Genomic DNA, 27,483 nt, shown 5'->3' on the forward strand with positions numbered 1-27,483 from the left:
AATATTATTTATTTACAATGAAAAAGTTAGCTGTATCTTCCATTTTGCAGATAACATCAAAGAGGAAATGAAAATAGACAACAGTTCCATTCCCGCCATCCAATCTAGTAATCTGTGTGGACAGATTAGCAAAACACTTACAACTGCAATTAGAAAACTGCACAGATATTTTTCTTTAAATCTTTTTGTTGTTCATCACATCCTTACTGCAGTTTCTTGAAATGGTTTCCAGTGCTTGCAACAGCAAAACATGAAGCTGCACCTCCTTATCCCATACGCTGAAAGCAGGCCCACAAAGTCCAAACAAACCAATTTGCACAAATCAATTTATTAAACCACAGTAACTACCATAATTTGTTTAAACTATGATGCCAATACCCTGTGACACTGTCTATGTGCATAGCACAGTTAAACATTTAAAATTTCAACCATAAAACTCATCTAGGTTTGAAAAATTTATAGTAATACACTAATATATGCAACATGAAAGGACACAAAGACTTTTTCCTTCTTATTTGCAAGAAATTATCAATTACAGAACAAGGTGCTTTACTGAGATTTGGACTGAGAAACTCTCTTATCCTTTGTGTAATATTTCAGAATAGCAGCTACGCTTGGCCACATGATATGGCTCTTGGAGATGGTCCTGGGCAGGGCCAGGAATTGGACCAGATGATCCCTGTGGGTCCCTTCCAACTCAGCTTACTTTGAGATTCTTTGATTAAAATCAGAACCAAGTAGAGAAGTTTCTTTTCCCAAGGTGAGACTTTTGCTAGGAGACAAATACCAACATGTCAGAAAAGCCTAGCTAAAATTACACCTATGCAGGACGTAGGACCACCTTCAGAGAAATACAACCTGAACAATAATCAAAATAATTGAAAAAATTAGTAGTCAATACAGCTTGCTAATGTAACATCCAAAAAAAAGTAGGGAAAAAAGAACAGACTAGAAGAGTCTCATTATACTTTCAAAACTTTTTGTTTCTCAATCTCCCGATGTAAACCAAGGATTTAATTTTAATATAAAATTAGTGCCTTATCAGATGAATAACAGAAATATAAATAAATCAGCCTTGCAACTTGTTTAGCCCAGGGTTATAAATAACTATTCTAAATGAACTAAGAAGCACACCACAGAACTCCCAATGCATTTAAAGAACCTCCTTCTCTCAAGAGATGGACCTTCTTCACCCTGCTCACGGTCAGATTTGAGCATGTTACCTTCAAGCACATGATCATCACCTGATGGGCTCTGCCCAACACATAACCCCACATAAATTCATAGGTTCTAAACAATGGGATTTAGAAATAGTGGATGAAAAATTTGCTGTGGGGAAGAGGAGATGGAAGACTTAAGACCTAATTACTTCAATCTTACAGAAGAATTAGCATCTCAAGGGATAAAGGAAACAGAGTAATACAGTCTGAGGACAAGCAAGCAAGCAGGCAATATTTTTTAGTGTCAGTCTATACCAGCTTTGTGCAGTAAACCAAGAAATGACAGCTTCCAACCAAGAGCTGCAAAATACCCCACTGGTTACAAGGCAGAGCTTCATGTTTCTTTAGCCCTTCACCTTCCCTATTACGAGGTCTGACATTCACCAGAAGCAGTGCCTGATTTCAATATTTTCTTTCAGATACTGTGGAGACAGATCAGGATTACATCCCCCCATTCCACAAGTGGAAGGGATGCAAGACGGATGAAATACACCTATCCCAACTAAGAAACATTTTTCATTAATCCTCCCACACATAGCCTATCATCACGTCCTGCAAAGTTTAAGAAGCAGAAGTACTCAGCAGGATCAGATTTGTAGCAAAAAGGTAGACATCAAAATTTTCTTCTCCTGTTTAGATGTAAAGGAGAAAAACATAGAGCATATAAGCCTCTGAAAGGCTTAAATGAAAGACTCCTTGTTATTTAGTTCATTCAGTTTGTTACATGAAAACTCATATAGTGGAGAAAGGAAGGACGATGTGATACCTTATCATTGAAACGCCCTTATTTTAAAAGTAATTAATGAAAAGAATAGAATGTATTGTAGAAAATATTATGTAATAAAATATGCAGTATTATAGATCAACTACATTCTGCCAGTATACAGGTTATGAGGCTGAGAAAAATACGGTTTCTTCTAAAGATAGACTGTCATACCCATACAGTCAAAACTGTTTGATAATTTTTATATCTTTCAGAAGGACTGGGATTATTCATTAGCTGACTGAAGCCTGCACTGTGGCACATACAACCTTGTGCAAAGCTCGTTATTAGTGAGGCTTTTGATCATACAGCTACTTTGTTTGCAAATAAGAACAGCTTTTTGTCATTAGCCATGGTAAGGTGCCAGTTTAACTCATATTGGAACAAGGAAGATGTGGAAGTAAGCCAAAGTTAAAGCTTTGTGATACTAAAAAGCAGGTTGCCTGCTGTCTTCAGCATTAGCATTTAAGTTCACTGCAGTTCAACTCATTTTGTAACAGAGGAGATTTATATGAAGCTGTGGGAAGGCATGCCAGCTTCTGGTTCTGTCTTACAGAATTACCATCAAGAACACAGATTATAAGAAGCAAAAAATAAAAGCAAACTTAGGGAAATATTTCATGTGTTACCAAAACTTGTAAAAGTTACCCTGATGCTAGAATTACTCTCTAAACATCTTGCTCCTCAAGACACTTCTTGGAAATAAAGATTTTCTTTTCTAATTGAGGCGTATAGTGAATTGAAATTCTATATAAATGCAAGCCAGTATCAAACTACATAATTTGCTTTTTCTTATGCCATTCTGAAGTAATATTTACCGTTCATTTGTCCTTTTGCTGCCTCCTTATGCTGAGATCCCCAAAGGTACAGTGCCAACTGCAAAAATTCACAGGAATATTTTGACCATAGTATTAGACTACTCAAATTGAGGGAAAAATCACCTTGAGGATAAAACCTGGATAATTTACATCCTGAGAAAGAAAATTTTGGTTGTATCCAAAATACATTTGGATACATGTATCCAAATGTATTTTGGATACAACCAAAACCCCAAATTGGCTGTTTCCTCTCAGAATATTACTTTATTAATAGTAGATATTATGACACAGTGTTTCATAAGCAAAACTATTTTCAATGGCATTGAAATATTTGACTATGCAAATACAGACACATAAGAAAAAAAATCTCAAATTTTCTCTTTGTTCAAATATTTAGCTGTGAACATGCTTTTTCAAACACAGCACTACTAATTAAAATTTCACTGCATTAAGACAGAACTTCTTTATTGGAAAATGTTTGACATCTCCAAGTCAAAAAGAGCCCACATATGAAAATTCCTCCTTATTCTACTGCCCTCCACGGCTGTTACATCAGCCCAAAACCTGTGACAAATTACCTCTCCCCTGCAGCCAAGTGAATTTCTATTAGCGACTTCTTATGGAGGAAAGTAAAAACAGGATGATCAAGAGTTCTGCCCATCAGACAAAACCAGCTGTCATTCTGCTTAACTTCTACAACAAATGTCCTCAGACCCACAGGAGAGAAAAGAAACACCATTTGGCATTTAAACCTGAGGTGCCAGGATTCATTAAAGTGGAAAACAAGTCTGGATTGATTACACCAATTTTAAAAGGTCATGAATTCCTAAGGTTTTTTGTTTCTTTTAATGCATATTTAGTTATTTTACCAGGCAATTGTTTTAAATTGTAAATTATGACCCTGTATAATGGGTACTGCCTTAATTAGATTTTAACTATATGCTAATCTGAAAGGGGGGGGGAGATTGTTTCATGCTTTCTCAAGGTCTGCTAATATCCCTGCATATCCCATAAAAATGCTAATTGAGAATCAATATAGCTAACTTTTATAACTGACTGACTCAAAGGTGCAGAGCTTCCACAAACAATGGCCTTTTAAAAAATTTAAATTTCATTTGAAAGTACCATTTTTGCTTCCATTGCATGACCAGTGATTTATATTAACCATTTTCCAAGTAGTCACGGAGAGAAAAGCAGTGTAGAGAAGAATATAACTACAGCAAAATAAGTAGACCAACTTATAAAGGTTTCAGCTGTGCTGTGTGGTTACAAGATACAGCATTGCAATCAAAGTTTAGATTGGCCTCAAAATCAAACCAAAGACCTTCAATAATCAGCAGTTAAAACTTTTCCACCTTCAACATTTCACTCAGACTTTGCTCACTCAAAACTCAGTTATGAGTTATCACTCCTTGTGTGATAATAACTCATAACTGTCATTTTTTCTTTTACAGATTGTACTGATCATTTCATTTTTAGTACCAACATATTTACCAGAGCGATGACCAAAGAAAATATGTATAAAGCTTATCAGTACAATCAGCAGTAAAATAAGAGCAGTGCTATTTTCACTCATGATCTCATCTTTTAAAAAACCCTCTTTTTCAAAAGCATTTCTCCTTAAAGAAAATAAACATTCTTCAGGCAGTAATGTCAAATTTGAGTAACTGGAAATGGAGACAAAATAAGGCCAGCACATCTAATGCATCAATAAGATTAGGAGATTAATAACATCCAACCAGCCTCACCCTTGACTGTCAGATGTGGGGTGGCAGATCCCAGCACCAGAGGAGCATTCAGCCAGGAGGGAGCAGAGGACAGCTGCACAGCAAATGGGATGTGCCACTCCAATACTCAGTGCAGTGCAGCAATCAGTTCATATGCAGCCATCATTGAAAATTGCTCTAATTTGGTGGTTATCACCTATCTTGCTAATATCTTGGTAACAGGAAGAAACACAAATATGCGCTTAAATATGCTGCCCACATCACACAAAAGTTGAAGGCTCATCTTACTTCCCTTACATCAATTACTCCAATAGAAAATTGGTATGGAGGCAGTTCTGTTGAACCTGACCTTCACACCTGCATCACTGTCTGCAACCACTGACCAAAATTACAGCATGCTGACTATTCCACTTCTTCCCATATCTCAATTTTCCTTGCATAGCCACTAAATTTCATCTTTGGAGTTTTGATTATACAAGTATTATCACATGGATCAAAATGTATTTAAGAAAAGAAGTTTAGACTTCACTGTTTCAGAAAGGCTCTGTATTACAGCATGGTTTACAACTGTTTTAAAGGTAAAGCTGTTCCTATACAGTGCATACAGAACCTGTGAATAATCACTAGTACCTCCTCATGTCTCAAAAACAGCTAAAGACCAAAGACCTAATCAGAGACCAAAATAATACCCATACCCTTTCCCCCATTATGCATCACTTCAGAAGCTCTCTTCTGGAAAAAAATGCATCTTAAGTTACTTCTAGAGCTTTATATGTTCACAAGTCCAGAAGGAGATCCATCAAAATGCTCAAATAATCTCAATGTGCTTTAAAATCTGAGCAAAGCTGTACAGGAATACCCAACAATGTGATGAGTTGTGCAAAGCAAATTAATTTTAATTTGCCAAAGATGCCCACCTGGAGCTGCCAGTCATTTCTACACGTACACTTCAAAGAGCACCACTGTAAAATTATACATTCCCCTTGAGGATACACACCTAACATCCATCTTAGAAAAAACTTACTTTCTGTCCTGAGCAGCATTTCAGACACTATACCCATGACTTCTGTTTTGGCTTTAGGTTTCTGTTTTGTTGATTGGGTGCTTTTTTGTTGTTTTTAGCTTGAAAAGCACTTTACCCTTACTAAAGTGAATTGCTCCTTTCCAGAGTGCACTGTCAATGACAAACCTGCATACTAAATGGTATTAAGTTTTCACAATGAGATTTTCTGTTGGTGCCCAGAAACACATCTGCAAGAAAAGGTTTATTCAGAATTAGGTTTTTACACTAAAATAATAATGTTCATATTCTCTCTCTCCCTCACAGCTGCTGCTGATTACAGGCTCAAGATGAAACAGCAGAGGCTGGTTCTGAAATACAGACCTTAATAATTACCCTTTTTATTTAACTGTTTACCTTCTGATCTGACTCTTGGTATCTGCAGTTTATTATCAACAGACATTTCTAAAAGATTTCATATTTTAATTACAGATGCAGGCAGAAATAGTTCAACAGAACATAGGAAAAAAAAAACCTTTGTGCTCATCATGGGGCTGGCAGCCTCTAAAACCCTGTCTTGCCTACTTTACCCAGCAACAGACAGAGTGCTGTTGGATGGGAATTTATCATGTCCTCGGGTGATAATGACTAGAATTTCCCACGGTTAGACACACACCTGTGCTTGAAGTCACCCATGCAACACTGTCGTGCTTTCCGTATGCGGCTGTGTGCCTGTGAAGCACTTCAGTGTGCTGGACAGACTAATTTCTGAAGCTCTCAATGAAGCAAGTATATACTCAGCCTTTAGGAATGAAAGGACCCTAGAGTTTAAGTGCACCATCCACAACAGGTTGGAAAAAAGCATTTGTTTGATGCATATGATTACCTTTAAACATAATTTCTGGATGCCAGTGTCACAATGACAGTGTCCACCATCACTCAGGATGAAAGAGTAAAGAGAACCTATAAACAATTAGCAATTTCTTTCTGATTAACTGAACAAAAGCATTCATGTTGGAAGGGAATTCTGGAAGTCATCTGGTCCAGCCCCCTTCTCAAAGAAAGGCCAACTACAGTAGGTTGCTCAGTGCTACATCCAGTCAGGTTTTGAATATCTCCAAGGAAGGAGATGTCACAAACCCTCTGGGCAGCCTGGCCCAGTGCTCAGCCACCCTAATATGAATAAATCTTTACTGCATTCAAACAAATTTTCCCTTATTTCAGTTAGAGCCCATTGCATCCCATCCGGTCACTGGGCACACTGAGAAGAGCCTGGCTTCATCTTCTTTACTCACCTCCACATCAGGCCATTACACTCATGGATAAGATTCCCCTGAGCTTCCCTTCTCCAGTCTGAGCTCCCAGCTCTCTCAGCCTCTCCTTGTATGTCAGATGCTCCAAGACCTTTGATCCTCTCCATGGTGCTTTGCTGGACACACTCCACTCTCTTGTAGTGAGATAGATGGCACTAGACACAACTCTCCTGCAGTGCCTCGCCAGGGCTGAGCAGAGGGGAGCAGCATAAGTGAGCATGGAATTTTAACTAGATTCAGTGTTGCACACACCCTTGCCACATGGCTGAGAGGGAATAACCAGTCTAACAGAAAGAGCAATCCTTTCTCATACTTCTGAACTACAGAATTTGAATTTACACTTCAAAATGATGTCAAATTATTAAGTTCACATTGCTCTGAAAGTAAAACCACTTTCATCCTGAGGTGTAAATCTGAATTAGCAAAATCTCTGGGCTTGTTGCACAACCTATAAAGTAAAACACAATCACAATTGTCCTTTCTCTTGCCCAAGCTTATCATGCTGATGCCAAAAGCATCGCAAAGTGTATTCCTACAGTGTAAGAGAATTAAAAAAAGCAAATCACGATTCATATAAAACTATTGTGACCTCCAGCCTTCAGATCTGCCAATACAATAGCATCAAATTTACCCTTAGAGACCTTTACTAATAGTTAACCTAACAGCTCATAGTAAGGCCAGCTAATGAGAATTCTAGAGGACTCCATTTTTATATATTATGTATATAAATTACACACATATCCATACACATGATTCTAAAAAGAGGCCCAGTTCAACTTAGATCAACTTCTGAGTAAGCACAGGAGTAAATATAGCTAAGTTTGAAACTCTTCCTGTGGTGATTCATTTGTTTTTGCCATGTGTCTTGTGCAATGGGATCTACACATTAGGACAACGAAACATCCTTCCTCTGTGTGGGCAGAACATAGTGTGCTGTCAAGGCTACTGAAACATGAGCAGAAACAGAAAGATTAAAACCAGCTTTTGAATGCAAGATATTTTACATGTTATTTAGAAAAAAGACTTTCTGCCTTTTTTTTTTTTTTTTTAAGGCTGAACTCCACCTTACCAGATCACACAGTTCAACTCTTTGTACCACAAATGTATGTAAGAACCTGCATTATAAAAAATACTGAGGTAAAGGGCATTTTTAAAAAAGCACCAGGGTAGTTTTTAGAACAAACCCACTTGTACCTTAACATGAATACAGGTTCAGGCTCCCTTTTTTAAAAAAGCTGGGCTTCTAACTCCATATAACTTCTAATTTCCTTATCCTTAACATTTTAGAATACAACTGAAAAAATAAAAAAGGCAAAACACATCCAATTTTTACATTACAAGGAGAAATCCCTCTAAATCAATGTGGTCCCATTTTGTGATTCAGGTAACACCATACGAATGGATGCCTAGAATATTCTCGACAAGAAATGCTGGAGTGACATGCATTATCCTACCCAGGAGACAATCTGCTAAATATGCATCTGGTTAACATCAACTAGTTGTCCTTTTTGGGATTATAGTCTTTTCTTTGTCATCTCTGACTATACCTATATCTGTATAGTGAGATACCTACCAGCAAAGATTCACAACTACATCAGTAGGCAAGTGCAAGCTCACTCTGTCCATGCACTGGGAAGACATTTCTTAGTGGGACACTATCAGTTTGCACACAGCCTCATACATCATGAATGCACCAATCCTACAACCATTCTGGCTTATTTCTGGCTCCAATTTCACACCAGGCACACCATGCCAAAAAATCTGTTTTCGTACCTAATCTTATGTTTTGTTTACATATGTTATATACATGTTTTACATCAGTTATGTATTTCTCAGCTTTTTGCTTTCTTTAGATTTTTCCAGGTATAGTTATAAAATACTAGTTAGTAAAAACCCCCACTTTTCTAGTAATTATTCATAAAGCTGGAGTTGAAAAATAAAAATGCCCATATGAGCCTTTATGCATTCTTTACCAGCTCTTAAAATCCCAGTGTTAAGTTTCATTTCATGCTCAGTAGAAGGTTGTAATTATAAAGCAAGCAGGAGAAATTATTTCCAGTAAAGGTAAAACTCTGCCAATGAAGTTCAGCCAAAGCAGAGGGTATTTTCAGGTCCAATCCTAACAGCATTTTATCTACCTGCCCTCCTCCTCCGAGTACCCTGCCACCCATTTCTGGTTCTCAGGCCCATGTACCTGTATGGAACTGATAGCTCAGTTCAGTGGCAAGCAGGAAGTTTTTTGAAAAGGGATTAATTCTTTGACAGTTATTAAGAACTCCAAAACAGTTACTCAATAAACAGTAGCCTCTCACTAGAATAAACTTGCATACTGCTTGCATTCTTCTTTGTGCTATAGGATTTTGGGTATGAATTTGACTTCTCCCTGCTTTACAGAAAGAACAAAAATGATGTCAAATCTTTTTTTGTTCAGGTATAAAACTTGCTGCTAGAGACTGGCTAAAACACTGAAGTTTGAAGGCACAGCCTTATTAAATATTAACATTCTGCCGGATTTTTATATTCCATTTCAATATATTTGTGGCCAATAACCATCCATTTTCCCTCACTTGCAGAAGCCGAGCAGGTGTGCAGGTAGCTGGTTACCAAGACAACATACTGGCAAGGGATTAGAGCAGACACTTGTATGTGTATAACTCTGAATAATGCAAACACTGTTAAGTGATACATTTTTCATTATTCGAATATCACATGATGTTTTATGCCATTTAATATTTTTTTGCCTGTTGAACATGTTCCTGTTAAGAACCCAATTCAAACCTCACAAGCAAATGTAATTATAGTTTCATTATAACAATGAAGATACCACTTTATGCATTTCTTCCACAAGCTCAATAAGCAGTTATACAAACATCTGTTCCATTTACTACGTCTCACATTTAGAAGAACTAAGCAGCAAGAAAGAGACATTTATAAAAACAAAAGTGAGATGAAGAAATGTATCAGAACTCTATCAGATATATAACCACTTCACCAAGAAGGCTGAGTACTTCCATAAGGCATGTCTTTGCAGTAATTCTCACCTCATTGCTCTAGAGACAGATACCAGTCCTTTAGCAATGTCTTAAATTCTGTTTTGTTAAACTGTGGTAAGCACTGCCGAACATTTTTAAGTGTTCTATCAACAAACTATGAATTACAATGTTAGCCAACAACCTTTAATAAAAGAAATGAGCACAGGTAAGTAGAAATCACATTTTTAAATGCCTTTATGTTCTTAGAGACAATTTGAAATGCACCTATTCAAAACAAAACCTTTACAGAGATTTGAATACATATCACCACATCCTAATTTTAATGCTTCATTTTTGTTTTACACAAACTGCCAGAGGACAGAAAACCTATGGCTTCCACCATACTTCTCATAGTAATAGCACATTTCAGCTGCACCAAAATGTGTCGAGAAAAGCACAAAATAATGAAAAATGGCTCTTTTTGATCCTCTACATACAAGATCAAACAGCTGCATTTTATAATTCAGCAAACCTCAATCTCCACTTTACCCATGACAATCATCCATAATATGAGAGGGAGAAATACTGAAGTTTCCTCATGTAGATGGAAAATGTTAAGTGCTACTGTCATTCTGTTTTCTGCAACATGAAGGAGAAATGGTCCTACCAACAGGTATTTCTAGGACTGAAAGTAGGAGCAAAAGGTTCAAGTGTCATCACTTTAAATTTGTAGATTTCAAAGAAGGAAGATAAAACCTGATGTATTTTAATGGATACATCTGGGCTTTTTAAAGGCAAAGAAGAACAGAAAAAACAAGTTCACGTGCTTTTCATCCTCCTTCTATACTGTAACTACTTCCTGCTATGAGAAAACTGCCTACCCTTGCCCAAAAGTGTAGCAACACTCATTCTGCCTCAACAAACATTTTCAGGTATGTTTCAGAATCACAAAACAATTAAAATTTCTTAGGTTTAATCTGATTTCAAACTTTTCACTGAGCTCAGAAGATATAGAGGAACCTGGTGGGTATTATAGGCACTTTAAGTAATTGAAACTATCCTCCTTTGAAATACCTAGTGGCTAGATAACTCACCTGTCCTGGTGCCTTTGAAAGTCCTGATAAAAACAAAGATGCCTTTGAAAAACCTGCACACCCCGGATCTAAGGGTAGGAGGGAATTAAGGGTAGAACCTCAACAGCTGAGTACTTAAAAACAGACTTAAGCTGTTGAAGTTTGTGGGGATGAAGAAAGTGTTTGTGTATTTCTCAGTACTGAGACTTTAGGGCTTTCAAAATCACAAAGTCAACAAGAATTAGACTCCCCGAGCTTGAAGAACCTTAGTCTAGATCTTCACAGATGAAAAATGCAAACCCTGGAAACACTTTGGCACTGGTGACTGATCGCTGGAGAATCCCATTCAGTTCAACGAAGCAACTTGCATGGCCAACATGATGCTTTTAATTAACTATTTCCAGGATTCACATTTTTAATTTTGCTGCAGCCTGCCAAGAAAAGATGAGAGACTCAACCTGTCAACTGCTTAATTAGATTGGGTTTCAATTCTCAGACGAGCTTCCTCCAAAGAAACAACCATCTGTTTCATGTTGCAAACTCCCCTAATGTCTCTCCTGGCTTGATACTGAATTCAAGATAAATACTTGTTAAAATCAAAGATCCAACCATGCAAAGAGATTCTCATAGGGTTAATGCCTCCATAAGCTCACTGAAGTCAGAGAGACTTTACAGTAGATTTAATTCTTTTCACCTCACAGCCCTTCCCTGCCTGGCCACCGGAGTCAATACCCAGTAAGGAGGGAAGATAAGAGACAATACAGATAATTAAAATTCCAGATAAAATGTATTGAAATTTAAAATTCCACAAGTCTATTTCATAGCGTAATTTTTAAAGAATCAACTAGTTCTCTGCTCCATTTGTTTTTCACAGAATATTTGTGCCTAACAGCAAAACAGTGGTATAATACACAACTAAAGTTTCTTGTCATTAGAAGGTAGACCTCCTGACCTACCACAAGTATGTACCTTTTGACCTACCACAAGCAGGAAGTGCTGGAGAAACCTCAGCAAGCAGCCAAATGCCCACCTAGATGCTTGCTCACTCCTCTTCAGCAGGAAAGGGGGAGAAAATAGGATGACAAAGCTTGTAGGTGGAGATAAAGGCAGAGGTATTGCTTACCAATTACCTTCACAGGCAAGACAGATTTGACAGATGAAAACTCCTCCAATTTATTGTCAAGGGAAACACAGACAAACCTTAAAGCAACATCCTTCCTCCTTTCCCTTCCAGACTCAATTTCACTCCTCACACTCCTCCAACCCCTGAGCAGCGCAGAAGAAACAGGGGCATTACAGTCAGTCCACAAGGGTTCCTCTCTATCACCCCTTCCCTCTTTGCTCTTCTTCCTTGCTCCAGCCCAGCCTCTTCCCAAAGGCTGCTGTTCTTAAGGAAAAAAAATTGTCTGCAGTGTGGGCTCCTTCCCAGGCTACAGCATCTGCTAAGCTATCAGGAAACACTTCTTTCTCCTTCTCCTTCTTCTCTGACCTCTGTTTCCCTTTACACTTTGTCACTACTTTTCCCCCTAGTCCTTTTCCTGTCCAGCATTTTTTGCCTCTTTTTAAAATAAGTTTTTACAGAGGTGCCACACTCATGGGTGACGGGCTCCACTGTGTCCTCTGGTGAGTCCACAGAAGCTGGCTATGTACGGCTTGGGGCAACCTCTGGGCCCTTCTCAGAGAGACCACCACTGCAGCTCACCACCTTCAAAACTCTCCAGGGACACCCAGAGCAATGTCAAACAGCTAGAAGTTCTTGGAAAGAGATAGAGATTGAACAGTGTATCAAAGCCTCAAATCTCAGCCAGAAATCAAACACTATGACGTCACCCAAAAGGAATTACAGATCAGAGTGGGGCAAGAAAGGAAAACAACCCTTGTGATATAACAATAAAGCTCTGGGGATGTTAAGGAACAGCAGAAGAGAATTACCTCTTTTGAAACAGGACCATAAAGAAAGCCACTTCATTTTAGCTCTTAGGGATGAGGGAGAAAGTTTCCTGAACTTAAAATCCACTCATCTTTACAATATAACCACAATTTCTCAACTGCTTTTACAGCAGTAGCACTGCAAAAGGCTAAGCAGCACTGACCTCAGTAGCAGCACAGAACTGTTTGTGCTGGAGAGATCACAGGCCTGTGAATAATTACCCACTCTGTTCCAGCCACTTCTGAGACATTGCTTTATGAGATTTTGCGTTTCTTAACCTTTATGTTATTGTGCTCATATCATGATCAGTTATGTAGGTTTTAGGTTGGTGCACTTGCCAAAGTGTTTCAGCTCTGCTGTTGTTGAACTTTGGTCTCTAAGATTTCTTCATTAAACAGCATATATTTGTATCAACATACACTGCATTTGCCTACAGCATTTCCCTTGCTAAAGGGGGCTCTTACATGCCTTCAAAGAGGGGCTTTCAAAGATGTAACATAAACATGACTCTGTTCAACTTAATTACAGCGGAAAGAGATATTCCCCATGGTCTCTGGCAATCCAATCATTATAGAGCAGAGACTTCAACTAAGAGCTAATCTGATTTAAAAAAAAACTTGTTGGCAGACAATTTTAGTTTAAGCTTCCATAAGAGTCCAATATGTTATCTATTTAAGAATCTAATTCCTCATTTTTAATAATAAACCTAAAACATTTAAACTAACGGCTTAAAAACATTCAATACCATCAACAGCCACCCTATTAGTCATTATCACACACACATAGCTGCTTGTACTAACTGTGATGGCCTCCAGTAAACAAACTGGAAGATAAATTAAATTTTCACAGTAATATAAATACAACTCAGCAACTTTTTTCACAAATGATACTGTTTATATATGAAAGTGATATTTTTCAGGCAAAAGAAATTATAATATCCAATAGAACCACTTTTCCATATGCTTTGGGTGGGCTTTTTGTTTTGTTTTTTAAACCAAAGCACTGCTTTAATTTGATCTTCGAATTTATTACCATAGCCTGAAACTTCTGAATTGCAAAACACTAAGTTCTGCATCCTGCTGTTGATTCTTCTTTAATGAAAGAGAGTAAACATTGCTGTTCATCCTCTGCAGCCTTTCAAATACCTTTTACATAATCAACCTCATAGTTATATTGAATCCTGCAGAGTTAAACTGCAGGATTTCTGATAAGGTTTTTTATCAAATCCAGTGCCACTCCAGAAACTGAGCATTAGCACTGTTTACAAAACCACTCCACCATTTCCTCCCACTAACAGAGGAAAAAAAATAAGCCAACTATAAAATCTAATTGTCTTTTGTAGTTTCAGTGTCTGAAAATGGAAGAATTGCAGTTATTTCAAATATCTTTCTTCACAGCTAGAGACAGTTACAGACACCTGTAAAGGTAATATTTTCAACCAAGAGGTCTTAAAAGTATAGTTTTTCATGGACATCCATTTCGGTCAATGCACACACAAAGATGAAGAGTGCTGCAACACTCACAGTGACAATTTCTCATCATGTTTCCCTAGTGTGTCTGACCTAATCATCCAGAGGGGCAGCTAATTGATTTTATAGTTTTGGCTGAGAAGAGTGGCTAAAATTTAGTCCACTTGAAACTGAGGCAGTATGAACATTAAAAAAAGAAAATAATCCCAAAAAAACCCACAAAAACAAAACTTAGTAAGGATATCAACTCATGCCTGAAGCGGTATGGTATGACTCCAGTGTGCATACATGCTGAAACTGCATTTCGATACTCAAATGGAAAACAAGTAACTGTATCTTTTCTGCATTCACAGTCATCTATACTTTATGCTCAGACTCAGCACAGACTTAAAACTTCCCAAGACCCTAAAAAAATCTCGAGTTGTAGAGCAGACCAATGGAAGACACAAATCTGGCGAGGAACAAAAGGAGTCGGGGATCAAGAACACTGTCAAATGGGCATGGAGGACCTGCAGTAGCAGGGAGCTAGTTAAATTTGCCTTCTGTGATGATTCTCAATATAGAAAGACATCTAGGATTGCATCTACAGTAAAAAAACAGGCAAAATCCTATTTAGTTCTGCTGGCTTCCAGTAAGCAAGCAGCAGAATGCTTGAAGCATACCTAGAATTTCTTATAATATCATCATGGTACAGACACACATGATAAAACATTTATTCCTTTCCCAAATACTTAGAAAACAGATAGCTAAAAACATGTAGCTTAAAGCTCTGGCTATAGGCTCCCCACTACCTGCCAGAACATATTAAATGTCATCTTAAAAAAATGCCATCACACAAAGACATACACCAGTCTTGGTAAGGTGAAACAGCCACCTGCTGCAGATGTAGTTCCAGCTAATCCAACCTACCTTTGTGTTATAGTGTCTGCAGTTTGGCCTGGGAATGCTGCTTTCCCCAGCTGGTTACTTTGGGAATTAATTTTTTAAAAAAACTGAGATTATAGTACCAGGGCACCAAACCTTTACAGAAAAAAAGCTGTGGCTTTCTGAGCAAAACCACAAGGCACATGGAGTCAGCTCAGGTTCACAGGATCTCCTGCCCTCATTTAGTCTTAACAGGTTGATTCTGATGCCTACAAAGACACCAGTGAATCTGCACTTTTGCACTTCAGTTCTAGGAAGACTGGCTAACTTGGCATTAGCATAGCATGAAAACCTGGATTCATTTCAGGTTTAGTGCTCCAACCTAATAAACACCCTCAAAAGCCAAGCAGCTCTGTGTGGAGCCAACGTGGCCCCATCAGACCCACATGGTCAGGCAACGCCCAGAAGCAGCAGTTCTACTGAGATGACTCCAGAAGAGCTTAGTACAGTCTCCCACAGTACCGGTGCTACCAAACCCTGCCAGAACTGAGCAGGTTCTTCACAAGGCCAGCTCTGCTTACAGTCTTTTGTTGTCTGATCACACACTGGCAGCTGGAACTCGACTGTATCCCTGCACCAGGACAACAGATGTAGGCATCCTCCTCCACCCCTCAGCACTATCTCCTCAGGTCACAAACTGCTTCAGCTTCCAGAGTGCTACAGTTTGTCAGGTGGATGGTTCACAGCGAGTGCATCTTACACGTGGCAGCAGACACGGATCTTTGAGTAAAGCTATGGCAGCACACCACGTACAATTTTATTTGTTCCCTTTTAAGCAAGGTGCCCTTATTTAATTTCTGTGCCCCACAGAAGAACTAGAAGAAAACTAAAAATGCTTCCCCGCTGCTTTGCAGTTTCAATTTTTTTCAGAAGATAACAAAGAGTCCATGAATTGTTCACACAGAATTTAATTGGTGCAGTTTAGATTAATTCAAAAACTCACTGTATAGTTACATCCTTGGCATGGAGCAATTAGAGCTGGCTAAATTTTTTCAAAACTCATGCCGCTTCTGCACCCACTCCAAGACTGGGTCACTCTTTGTTATGTGAACTATCTTCAGAAAGAAAAAGCTGACACTGAAAGTCTGCAAAGCTCCTAATTGCCAGACTTCCAAAAGAAACCAGAAAGATAGATCAATTTAAATTCTCCCCAAGAAAACCATTGTAAAACTCTGGGGTTTGTTTTATGATCTGTGTCGCTGGCAATGGAATTACTCTGGAATATTTCAGAAATATTGAGCCTCTTCCTCAGTAGGGGACAAAAAGCCCAATACTAAAAAAGTACCTAGCTTCAGATTAATTATATGTTCTACCTACAGTCCGTAGTACTTTTTACAGACATACATGCTTTTATTGTCTTCTCTTTATTATTTGAAAGATGACCTACAGCATCCTTCTGCTCTCCCACAATCCTTTTCTTTACTTACACAAAGTCACTAAAAAAGCAGAGACCCTTCAAGACGTGTGCAGCGATGCTGAATTTCTTGAAGGAAGCAGTGACTGAGCTATTATAACAGCTTTTACCCCAAGGGCAGAAAGTCTGGTAAGAGAAGGGTCCAGCACAAGATAACTTCAAGGAGAAGCTGTAAAAAGAGGTCTAACACAATGAAAACTGTAACTGCTGAATGTGTTCTGCTGTCCCAAAACTCACAAGCACATGAGACAGGTAACGGATAACAGCAGTGTTGCTGAAGATGAACCAGACTGCTAAGAGAATACAGAGAATGAGACAGTCCTTTTGACACATTTTAAATATGAAAAGAAACAAACAAAAAAAATTGACAATAAAACAAAAACCCACAACAGCAAAGAAATTACCACGGTAAGCACATGAAATAATCATTAGGTTCTACACTGGAGTAGGGCAGACTTCATGTTAAATGTACACATACCTCCCCAAAAGAAATAACTAAAGCCACTCATTTTCCAAAAAACCCAAACAGATGCTGAACAGTGGAGCAGACACATGACAGCTAATAAGAATGAGTTCTCAAGGACAGAAATTACTGAGATAGAAGCAAAATCCAAAGAGCTTATTGCTGTCAAGTCTGGGTGGCAGAACCATCTTAATCACAGAACACTGAACGACCTGGTACATGAAACTTTAAGTCTAATAGCACAGATATTAAATAAATCCATCAAATGAGGTAGTACCACATGACTGAAGAAAGCCAAATATGGTGTCTATGCTTGGAAGGAAAGAGAGAAAAAAGTCATTTTGGTAGCACAGACACATCAGTCATCTACAGATAACACACAGATCTTGACAAAAGAATGGAAAATAAAAGCAGATCAAATACATTACAGAAGACTGATCATAGTATACTAGTCCAAAATGTCTCTTTTTCTATTCTATTCCCACAAAAAAATGTGAATGTGATTTGTTTGGATTTTAATAAATCATTTGGCAAAGTACTCCATAGGTTAAACTGGAAAAAGTGGGAAAAGTCAGCAAAAGTATAAAGATGTATAAATCAGATAAACTATTTAAAAGATAAACAGGAGCAAGGGGAAATTACCAGGCAAAAAGCTCATTATTAAGGAAGTTCCTTCAAAGTGGTCTTTCAGGATAGAGCTGAACATCAGGAGTGAAGAAAAGCATGTCAATGAACACAAAACAAGGTTTAGCAATGCAAGATGCAGTGTCTGTAAGAACTGTGAGTGCAGGATGATTCCAAACTATCACTGTGACTCCATCCTGAGATCAGGAAAGTGCAGCCAAGAGAATTGATGTTGCTTTCAGAACTGTTTTGGAGAAGGGCCCTGACATTGGCCAGAACTCTAAAGAGTTCTAAAGAGGAATCTAAACATTCTAAAGAAGACCACAAGTTTTCTGCAGCACACTTAGGTCTTCAGTCTCTAGAAATTTAGGTTCTGTTAAAAAATGCCAAAAACTAAAATACTCGAATCTGGTCACCTGGTACTGACTTAAACTGTGGCAGCTGTGTTGCTAACAGTCTGTCAATGAGGAAGCTCAAAGGTATGTCAGGTGTGTCTACAGAGGCACACTTGCAGCAACGACTCTACTGTAAGCATGCTCATAAGGTAAAAGCCATGCCTTTTCATGTAAGAAACACTGTGATTTGTCTAAGCCAAAATGAAAAACACAGAACTGTCCTTCAAACCAGAGGACAACAAGGAATGTGTGGCCATTTGTTAATATGGGAACAAATTACTTTAAACTAAAAATGACAAGGATTTGACTGCCAAAGGGTTTGGTTCTAGAGCAGCTTCTCAGGAAAGGGAACCATAGGGAATTGCTTTGACTGATGTGTGGATGAAGCCAAGCTGTTTCTGAGGAGAAGCTTCACCTGCAGAGGGCTGTATATTGCACCTGACAGTGTTAGCAGAGACAGAGCCTGGTGATGGGGTAGCACTGCCCAACTTCAACACCAAACCAAGCCACATCTGGCCAAATTCCCACTCTCAGGTCCTCTTTTTTCTCTGCTTGAGTGTGTCATTTACCTGCTGTGCCTTTCTCCATTCAGATGGCAAGCCCTCCAGGACTCTGACTGTGACTTATTAGGTATACATATGGTTCCTGACAGGATCCCCAGTAAAGCCTCAAGGCTTTACCAGACATGGTTAGAAATGATGCAGGCATGGATAAAGCAGTGAGGCTTAGCAGGTGGGCAGGATCCATGAGGACAGTCTGTGAAATTGATGTCTAACACAGCAGTGTAGGGGGAATTTAAAGCTGTTAGATCTGTTCAGCTGTTAGATCTCACAATTTGTATTTTCTGCCTCCTGTATGGAGCTGGTAAAATTCATACTACAAATTCAATCAAATAAAATATTAATCAAAGAATTAATATTTGAAGACATAAGAAAAAAAAAAACCTCAAGACAATTCATATTTTGAATAACTTTTATCCTATTTAAATCATGTCTCAGGTTTACATCTACTAATAACAACTTGTTCTCCCAAAACAATGCAAGAATGGAGTAAATATATATATATAAAATCAAAGCTCAAATAAGGTACACATGAACATTTTATAAGACAAAAAGTACAAACATTGTCTCAATCTCAGTGCCAACAGACACTAACCTCTGCATGACAGAACTCTAAGTGCAAATGTGGTGGCAGGGTTTGTGTTATGCAGACCAGCAGAAATCAATATGCAAAACCTGGTGCCCAGCCCCTGCTCCAAAGATAGACTTTAGGCTCTCACAGGGATCCTTTCCTCATGCTCATGTAGCTCTTTATAGAAACCAGGGAAGGATAAGGCTTGAGGACCTAAAAAAGAGGTTCAGAGACATCTCTGAGCAAGCACAGCATCTTCCAGTAGAACTCCTATCTTCCCAGGTAACTTCCTTTCCCACCCTGAGTCACCAGGGCCCATGTCCAAATTCCTCCTGCTTCCTTCCTTCCCTCCCTCTTCCCACCTCCTGACACAGCCTGGCATGTATTTCATCTGCATTTAAATAACCTGCTGGTCACTAGGTACTCTGGAAAGAGAAGCTCCTTTTCCATTTCAGGATGTGGTTTAACCTGAGCCTGCAGCCACAAGGAGCTGCTTAGGGAGGTCTGCTCAAACACACAGTAACCCCGGGCTGCAACATTCTTGCTTGCTCAGCGAGGATGGGATATCCATTCTTTAATTGCACAGAGATGACAGGTAAGCTTCCAGAATTTTATTACTGACACATTTTTCAGAGACTTCTAAACTTGGCAAGAATTAAATAAAAGCAGCAAAGCATTTTCCTCTAAAAATGCCGACTTCTGCCAAACCTACCCTGCAATGCCATGACAGAAGGGGCTTTTGCAAGTGACAAAGCAATACAATTTTTCCCCATGCATGCATTTTTAAAAATAACCCTAAACATTTTGATGAAGCATCAAATAAAAAGGCAGATGGCATGAAAAATCTCAATACTAATGCTTAGAAGTTTACTACAGCTTACCAGGAAGGAGCTCCCAGGCCTGACAGCAAAATAGTATTCCCATCTTACAGTTCAATAAGCCAAATTATTTTGATGCCCTGAATCCCATATCAAACTCACTTCAAAAAACTGACTACATGTAGAGCAAAAGGTGTTTACTCTAGCAGAAACTTCACAGACTATTTCAAATTAAGAAAATTTCACAGAGAATGCTTTCTTTTTAATTTTGGAAAGCATTCAATAAACCCAAGAAGGGTTATCTGCTACAGATGAAATTGGGATGAAATTTTAGGCCAGAAAAAAACATAATCAGCACCAAGAACTACTTTCAACTTTATGGAAACCACAAACAAGGCTTAGAGAACAGAAATTCCATCTCAATCAGCTCTAGTGGGAGCCACAGTCAGAAAAATTGCTACCTCCATTGTATTAAGTGGGGAAAAAAAAAGAAAAAAATAAAGGCACATTGACTAAGATGCAAACACTGTGTTAAAAAAACTGATAGTATATGCCAGCCTGGTAACCAGCAGACTGGTTCTTTCTGTATACTTGAAATCACAGTAGTATGCTGAACACACTGCTCTGACCAAACTGCAGTACTGCAAAGCCTACACACTGAAGACCAAGGCTGGTCAATGCATATTACACTAAAATTCCATTTATGAAGGGACAAATTTCTCCCATTTGACCAGGGTCACGCAGTGTAACAGTAAACATAATGATGAGTAGCTTGTGCAAGTGCCTCCATTTTTGATGGCAAAGCTAGAGGTGAAGCAGCACTAGAGGAAAGAGCTTGACAATGGCAGCAGTACCTGCACTGTACAGAAGATGGAACCAGAAAAGTCTTTATTGTTGCTGGTGATTGCACAACAAGAAGATCTTGCCCACAATATACCAAGACAACCAAAACTAGCCTCTCTCCCAAAATGGTTGAAAAACAGACCATGCTCCTCTAGTAAATTCTGAGCCTAGCATGAGTTCCACCACCTACAGCACAGGAGCCGCAGAATTCAAGGAGGCAGAGCTGGAGTACTGCCCCATGAGTTCAGGTATGCATGAGGAGGCTGCAAGTAATGGTGAGCAGCCAGAGTAAAATAAGAGGTACTGAAGTATAAGGGCAACTGGGGAGTGGTGGATGATGGACATCAACTTCAGCGAATAGGTGGAGAAAACATTGCAGGAGACCACAGCTCATTGACTCAAACATTCACAAATTACTGTTTCTTCAGTTGTTGTGGTTACGTCCCATCCAGTCCAAACTTGCTGTGATGAGGGGTGCAGAGAGAGGGGAAGAAATATAACATAACATTCCTTCTGTATCCCACTCCAAATGCCTCTGCATCCAGCCTCTGCTTCTCATGTATGCAGGCTTTCCCACCTTCCGTTCTCCCCATGATGTAGTTTATATAGTTTTATATGGGTGTAAGAAAAACAAGGCTGCTGGAGCACACAGGTGGGACTCTCACATCTAATAACTTCTCAAATATTACTGCAAATCCCTTGCCATTCTCTCCAGAGACATCTTACTCCACTTATTTCATTTCCTCTTTGTTCCATTGTAAGTTTCCTTTTATTTAATTTCATGCAGCTTGGCAGAATAACATCAAGCAATTAAAATGAGGCACATATAACACTCAGAAAAATACTGCAGAAGTCTCCAAAGTTCTCTACATTGTTTGAATTAATTCACATTTCACATATACAGGCCTACGATGCCTCTTTCACTCTGCTCTTCACTCCCATTAGCAGATATTATAGTTAAGTTATGTAATTGAATCATTATTCATCAGTAAAACATCTACTTACTCACCAGTTTTATACCTTCGATGTCTCTCATGGTAGGCTCAGCCCAGAGAGGAGTCCCTAGGCAGGAGAGTCTCAGCAGCAGGAATGCAACCATTGATCTTGGCCCACAACCACGCAGTAGGTTTTTGCTCACTGTAGAAATCACTGCAGAAATTTCTCCTTTAGACTAGGACCTCACCACACAAAAACATAATCTTTAATTTGAAAACAAAACACATTCCCTGTTCTCGCAGCCGTGAAACCACCGACATGGATCAAATGAAATCCAGCACAATATCATCTTCCCTACTCTGGAGACATCCTGAGCAAATCTGAAAAATTAAGAACAGAGTTGTTCAGCTAATCAAGTTGATGCAGAAGCCTAAATGAGGTAGGGCAGGTGGGGAGGTAGCAAGATCTTAATCAATTTTGTGTCCCTGATGAGCTGCTCAGGCACATCCAGTTAAAATTGTCAATCTAAATTCCAAACTGCTGAAATGTTCACCATCATTTACAAAGCTGTAAAAAGTCAAAACTCTTTCCAGCCCCTCTTCCACCACTCAACAGTGTAGTAAAGCAGTGTCAATATAAAAGCATAGCACCTTGGCAATAGAACATACGGAAGAATTATATGAAATGTAATTCAATTCATTACTTTCAAGTCTCTGTTTATATGTTGCACTCCTCTTGCTAAGAATCTGTCTTGTTTTTCCATTAGAAGTTGCTAAACGGTTTCTAGTTTACTGCAAAAATTGGACCAGGGTATATGTCATACCTTCTATCACATCTTTGCAACCCTATGCTGGTGAGCCGAAAACTTCAGCACAGTACCCTGCAAGGAAATTTCCACTGCAAGTCTAATTTGCCCAGCAATCATGTAATACAGAACAATTGCTCTGAACACTGTGTTTCGAACTATCATGCACTTATTCACTCAGCCCTTACAAAAGCACAGTTAAAACACTCATGAGAGGTTTAATTTCTGAAGCCACTAACAAATAGGATCGTCCGTAACTTCAAATCCCAAGGGGGCACCACATGCACTGCACTATTTCAGGCCAATTAGCACATTGTTTGGGAATTAGCTCTTAAAACAACCAGTGCATTACATCATGAAAATAAGTTTCCTAATTGTTCTAATGAATAGAGAAGAGGAAACTGGAACAAATCCTCTGCTGGTATAGATCCATCTAGTTCAGCTGAGCTCTGTTACAAATCATTTCAGTTTATTACTTAGAAAGAATGCAAGTAAAATAGCAATCCATTTGAAATGGAAAAAATCCCTGGCACTTTCTGTGAATCACCACATGATTATTAAGATAATAAAATTAATCACAGGTTTTCTATCTCAGCCTTGGTGGTTTTCATAGTTTCCACTGTTGTAGCAGTTAGACTATACTTACTCTCTGTAAGCAAACAGTAAAACACTGTCTAGAAGTTAAAGCATTTTCCTGAGTCTTTCCATTACCACAGTTATTCCCAGACTATGAAACTCCTACGCTTTGTACCTGTTGGTTATGCCTTTCCCCTAATTTCAGGATAACATATAATGCAGCTTTATGATCTCAGAGAGTAAAATCCAGCCATTCATCTTCAGCCAAGCAATCAAGGAACACAATGAACATCATAAGTTTCACTTTTAAAAGCTACTGTTCTTAAAATGGGGTAATACTTGTTCCAAATGTATTTACAAGTTGTTTATCCAGCTCATGCAGCTCAATAAAATGAGAGGTTCATTACTCTGCCCTCCCTCAGCCACATGCTAGGTACTTTATTTTCAGCTGAAACCACAGGTTCATCTCTGCTTGCTTTCCTGATACATTTCAAACCAAATAACCATCAACCTTCACATATGGTCTCAAGCATACTTTTGACTTTGTTTTTGTTTTCCTCTGCTTCAACACCTCCTCAGATTAATTCTCTCATACCAAACACTGATTACCATCCAGTCTTGTTTTATTTACTACCTCCTCCTGAGTTTCACCCGCTTACATCTCCCTTACGGTTCTTCCAACCTGAAGCTGTCTGGTGCCAAGCACACAGTGTTTGTTTTCCCTGTGCTACAAATTCATGCTACAAGCATCAGTGTGACTCAGATCCAAACAAGTATTAGAACAGTGCTTGCATTAATTGTTGGTTATTCCTGGCAGCCCTGGAGAATCTTCACATGAAGAAATGGTCTCTTGAAACCATTTTAAGCTTGATCCCCCATTATATGGCAACCAGAGGCCAAAATAAACAGAAAGAAGAAAGAGGGCCCACATCTGAAATGCACAATAAGAAAAAGCACAGAGAAAACAAAGGAAGCACCATTCTACTCTGTTTTAACAGAAAATGCACACAGTGAAAATATCACAAATTGAGAAGACATTGTTTTAAGGAAAAAAAAAACCCACTAAACTCCAAATTAATTGTCATAAAACACCACATTCCTATAGACAACTGTTAAGATTAACAAGAGAAAGTAATTTACATTGAATGTGAAAAATTCCTCATTATGCTGTTTTAAAATAAGTTTTTTCGTTTTTTAAAAAGCAGGTCTTTACCCAACAGACCCAAGGAAACCTTTCCTTCTGGCCTGGCTATTCAATAATCACTCACCACACCATGTCTCACATTGACAAACTTCGCTTTTATGCAAACTTTTGACAGTGTTATTTACTGCTTAATTTCAGCCTATTGGTCAGGAACATACTGCTTTTCTCCAAATAAACAGAATCGCCCTCTACTACATTTTCTAGGGAAAAAAAAAAAAACCAGAAGCTCAACATCAGTGCAGTCATAGAGGAAGACTAAATAAAAGCCATCTCAAAGTAGCTAAAATGAAGAAAAATATTTTAAAAATAAATATTCTAAATAGCTTATAAAGAACTATGCACAGACACTTTTTTAACCAACATTATTAAAATCCAAACCCCAAATGCTTTTGTTCAGTGTCATATGAAATGTGGATGTTCCCTTCTTTCTGATGTAAATGTCAATGGCCGCTACCATTAGTAAACAAATGAAAGATGAAAACAGTCCACAGACTGTAGGGAAGAATAGGAAAAAGGGAAGAAAAAGTCCTTCAGTCATATGGAAACAACTCTTCTATGACTTCACAGGCCCCTTGCTCTTCTTGTGCCCTCACTCCTTTAAGTACATGACCCTACAATGTTCAGCACGGGCAGCAAGCCTGAAATGAACTTGGACATGCCTGCAAATGGATGAAGGGCAGGATGTACATGCATTACCCAACTCTTAGCTCTTAAATTATTGACCTGGACTTCCAGTCATACCCTCAATGGAGAGCAACACATCTTCACTGGATGGAGAGGAGACCCTCTTTAGGATGTTGCTATCTGCTCCATCTCTCAGCTCTGCACAGAACACAACTGGTTGGAAGTCTCTCTCTCAATGAAAAACAGAGAAACAAAGGCATCTGTAATATCTATGCCACTTACTGAGACTTTTTTACCCAAGAACCACAGCTGTACGATATCAAAAGTAACAGTCTACCCCAGGAGAAACCAGTACCCTTAATGGCATCCACAAAGCCACTAACTCACTCTTGAGAAATGTGTGAATGACCACAGAGTCCACTGCCTTTAGAAATTAACACAAAATTCCGTCTTCCTTCCTGAACTACAGCCATTTCACAAATAAACAGTCTCAGAAGAACTCTTGTCAAATTGAAACAACTACAAAAGAAGAAAAAGGTGATTTGCCTCTGAGGAACATGCTCTGCTGTGCACTGAAGCCTAAAAGGGTAGCAGCTAGTGAGTCAGAGGCTTTAAAACCTCATGTTGCTTTTACTTCTTATTTCCACTCCTACTGACCAGAGGCTGATAGGAAATTCTATTATTGTTTAAAGACACAAACAAGATAGTCAAAATAATTCAGAATCCAATCGATACCTTACATTGTGGCCACAAATAACAATTCTAATCACAATTCCATACCCTGTTGAACTATCTTGAAGGTCATCTGGCCCTAATCTTGGTATTTCTTTTCCTATCACATTATTACCTCCTTTAACTTATAAAGAATAGCCTGACCTGAACTTCCAACCAGTGAAAACAAGCGCATGAATCCATGCTTAAACTCTAAGACCATTAAGTATTTAACTGCACCTAAGTATGAGAGGTAAGAGCTAAAGTTGCCACGTGGCTCCTGTAAGCACCTGGCAGACCCCCATTCTCTGCTGCAAGATGCATGAAGAACCGCTATAATCTGACACCTTATAAGTGAGTTACCTTATGCCATAGTTTCTAGCCAAGCTTTGAAAGGCAACAAATAAGACTGTCCCATGAGTAGGGTCACTCACAGGATCAGAAACAACATGAAAACTATATATATATATATATATATATATATGGATATGGTCCACTCAAAGGTGGCCATCAAAGCCCCATAAGCAAGACTCTTTTTGCGGTTGAGAGCCGCCATCTCTAAATTCTTCCAAAACCCGTGGCAAAGGGAATGGGAAAAGGAGACTTTATGTTCTCACTCCTTTAAAAGAAAGGACTGAGCTACAAAGAGCCTTAATTCCCCCACTGTTTGCACCTGCACACATGCTAATACAGCCCAGCCACCCTGGAGTCATGTCTAGCACTCTCTCAGGGTTATCTTGCACAGGTGTGGCATTAGCAAGGATTGCTGTTCTTCAACAGCTGTCAGACCTTGTGTTAAGGTGACTATTTCAAGACTTAAGATAACTTTCCTGGCAAATGAGAGTGAATTCGACAATGACTAAAAGCTTATGACAAAGACTATATGTTCATAGGCTACTTATCATGACGGAGGAGAATTTTACCTCTAGTCCCTGCTCTACCCGAATTGAAACAGAAATACTGCTAATCTTTCTGTTTGGCTGTCTTGATCTCCACCGGTAACATTTTCTCGCAGCAGAGAGGTGAAGCAGGGCACCCCACAATGTCAAAGTCACTCAGACCTCTGACTGTGGGGTCATGTGAAGTCTCACACTCCTATTAGAGCTGTATAGCTACAACAATACTGGGTTAGAGAAGGTCTGGTCCTCTAAGAGAGAGGTTAGAAATACTCACTGAAATAGTTCAAACTACTTTTTCCCTTGCTTTTAGCTTTAGGAAGTTTACTGTTTTCACAGTGGAAGGAAATGAGCCACCACAAAAGAGGTCATCGGCTAGCATCCTATTCTTTCACTTCTTCCTTAAGCCCCTAGAATGTAATGTAAGTCCTAGTGAATATTTCATATCTTAATTACCGAGAACAACTATCAGTTAAAAAAATTCATTAAAGTGATATTGCTTTCATGTAGCTCTGAAACGAAATTTAAATCGCTTTTCATCTCTTCACGGTAAACTGTTGGAATGAAAACCTATTTGTCAGGCTTCTTCAAAACGGACCTATCCTGCTACGGCAGACCACTGCCGTGGCGAGCCCACCTCAGGAGGACGGGCACGGGCACAGGGACGGCCGTTCGGGCCGCGGTGGTCACGGCTCACGCCAGTGGCTCACTTACCGCTCGGCTCGGCTCGGCTCGGCTCGGCTCGGCTCGGCTCGGCTCGGCTCGGCCTGGGCTCGCCCCCGCTCGCTGCCCGAGCGAGACCCGACGGAGCGGAGCCTGGCGCGGGGCGGCCCT

At 39.1% G+C, this 27,483-nt stretch overlaps 1 long non-coding RNA gene across 5 annotated transcripts; it reads right to left on the bottom strand.

Annotated features, from left to right (window-relative positions):
* Positions 1 to 583: 583 nt before the first annotated feature.
* On the bottom strand, positions 584 to 27,232 carry LOC137474790 (uncharacterized). 5 transcript variants are annotated; one of them, XR_010999488.1, is made up of 5 exons: positions 27,106 to 27,232; positions 26,427 to 26,583; positions 22,387 to 22,483; positions 21,907 to 22,213; positions 584 to 772 (listed from the first exon to the last, which is right to left on the bottom strand). It is a non-coding gene; the product is annotated as an uncharacterized lncRNA (long non-coding RNA). The 5 variants fall into 5 exon arrangements; XR_010999491.1 differs by lacking the exon at positions 27,106 to 27,232 and adding an exon at positions 1,476 to 1,642 and having other exon boundaries at positions 26,427 to 26,986; XR_010999492.1 differs by lacking the exon at positions 27,106 to 27,232 and adding an exon at positions 18,675 to 19,440 and having other exon boundaries at positions 21,903 to 22,213; positions 26,427 to 26,986.
* Positions 27,233 to 27,483: the final 251 nt, after the last annotated feature.

The sequence above is a fragment of the Anomalospiza imberbis genome, chromosome 5 (assembly GCF_031753505.1).
Source record: "Anomalospiza imberbis isolate Cuckoo-Finch-1a 21T00152 chromosome 5, ASM3175350v1, whole genome shotgun sequence".
Taxonomy (NCBI): domain Eukaryota; kingdom Metazoa; phylum Chordata; class Aves; order Passeriformes; family Viduidae; genus Anomalospiza; species Anomalospiza imberbis.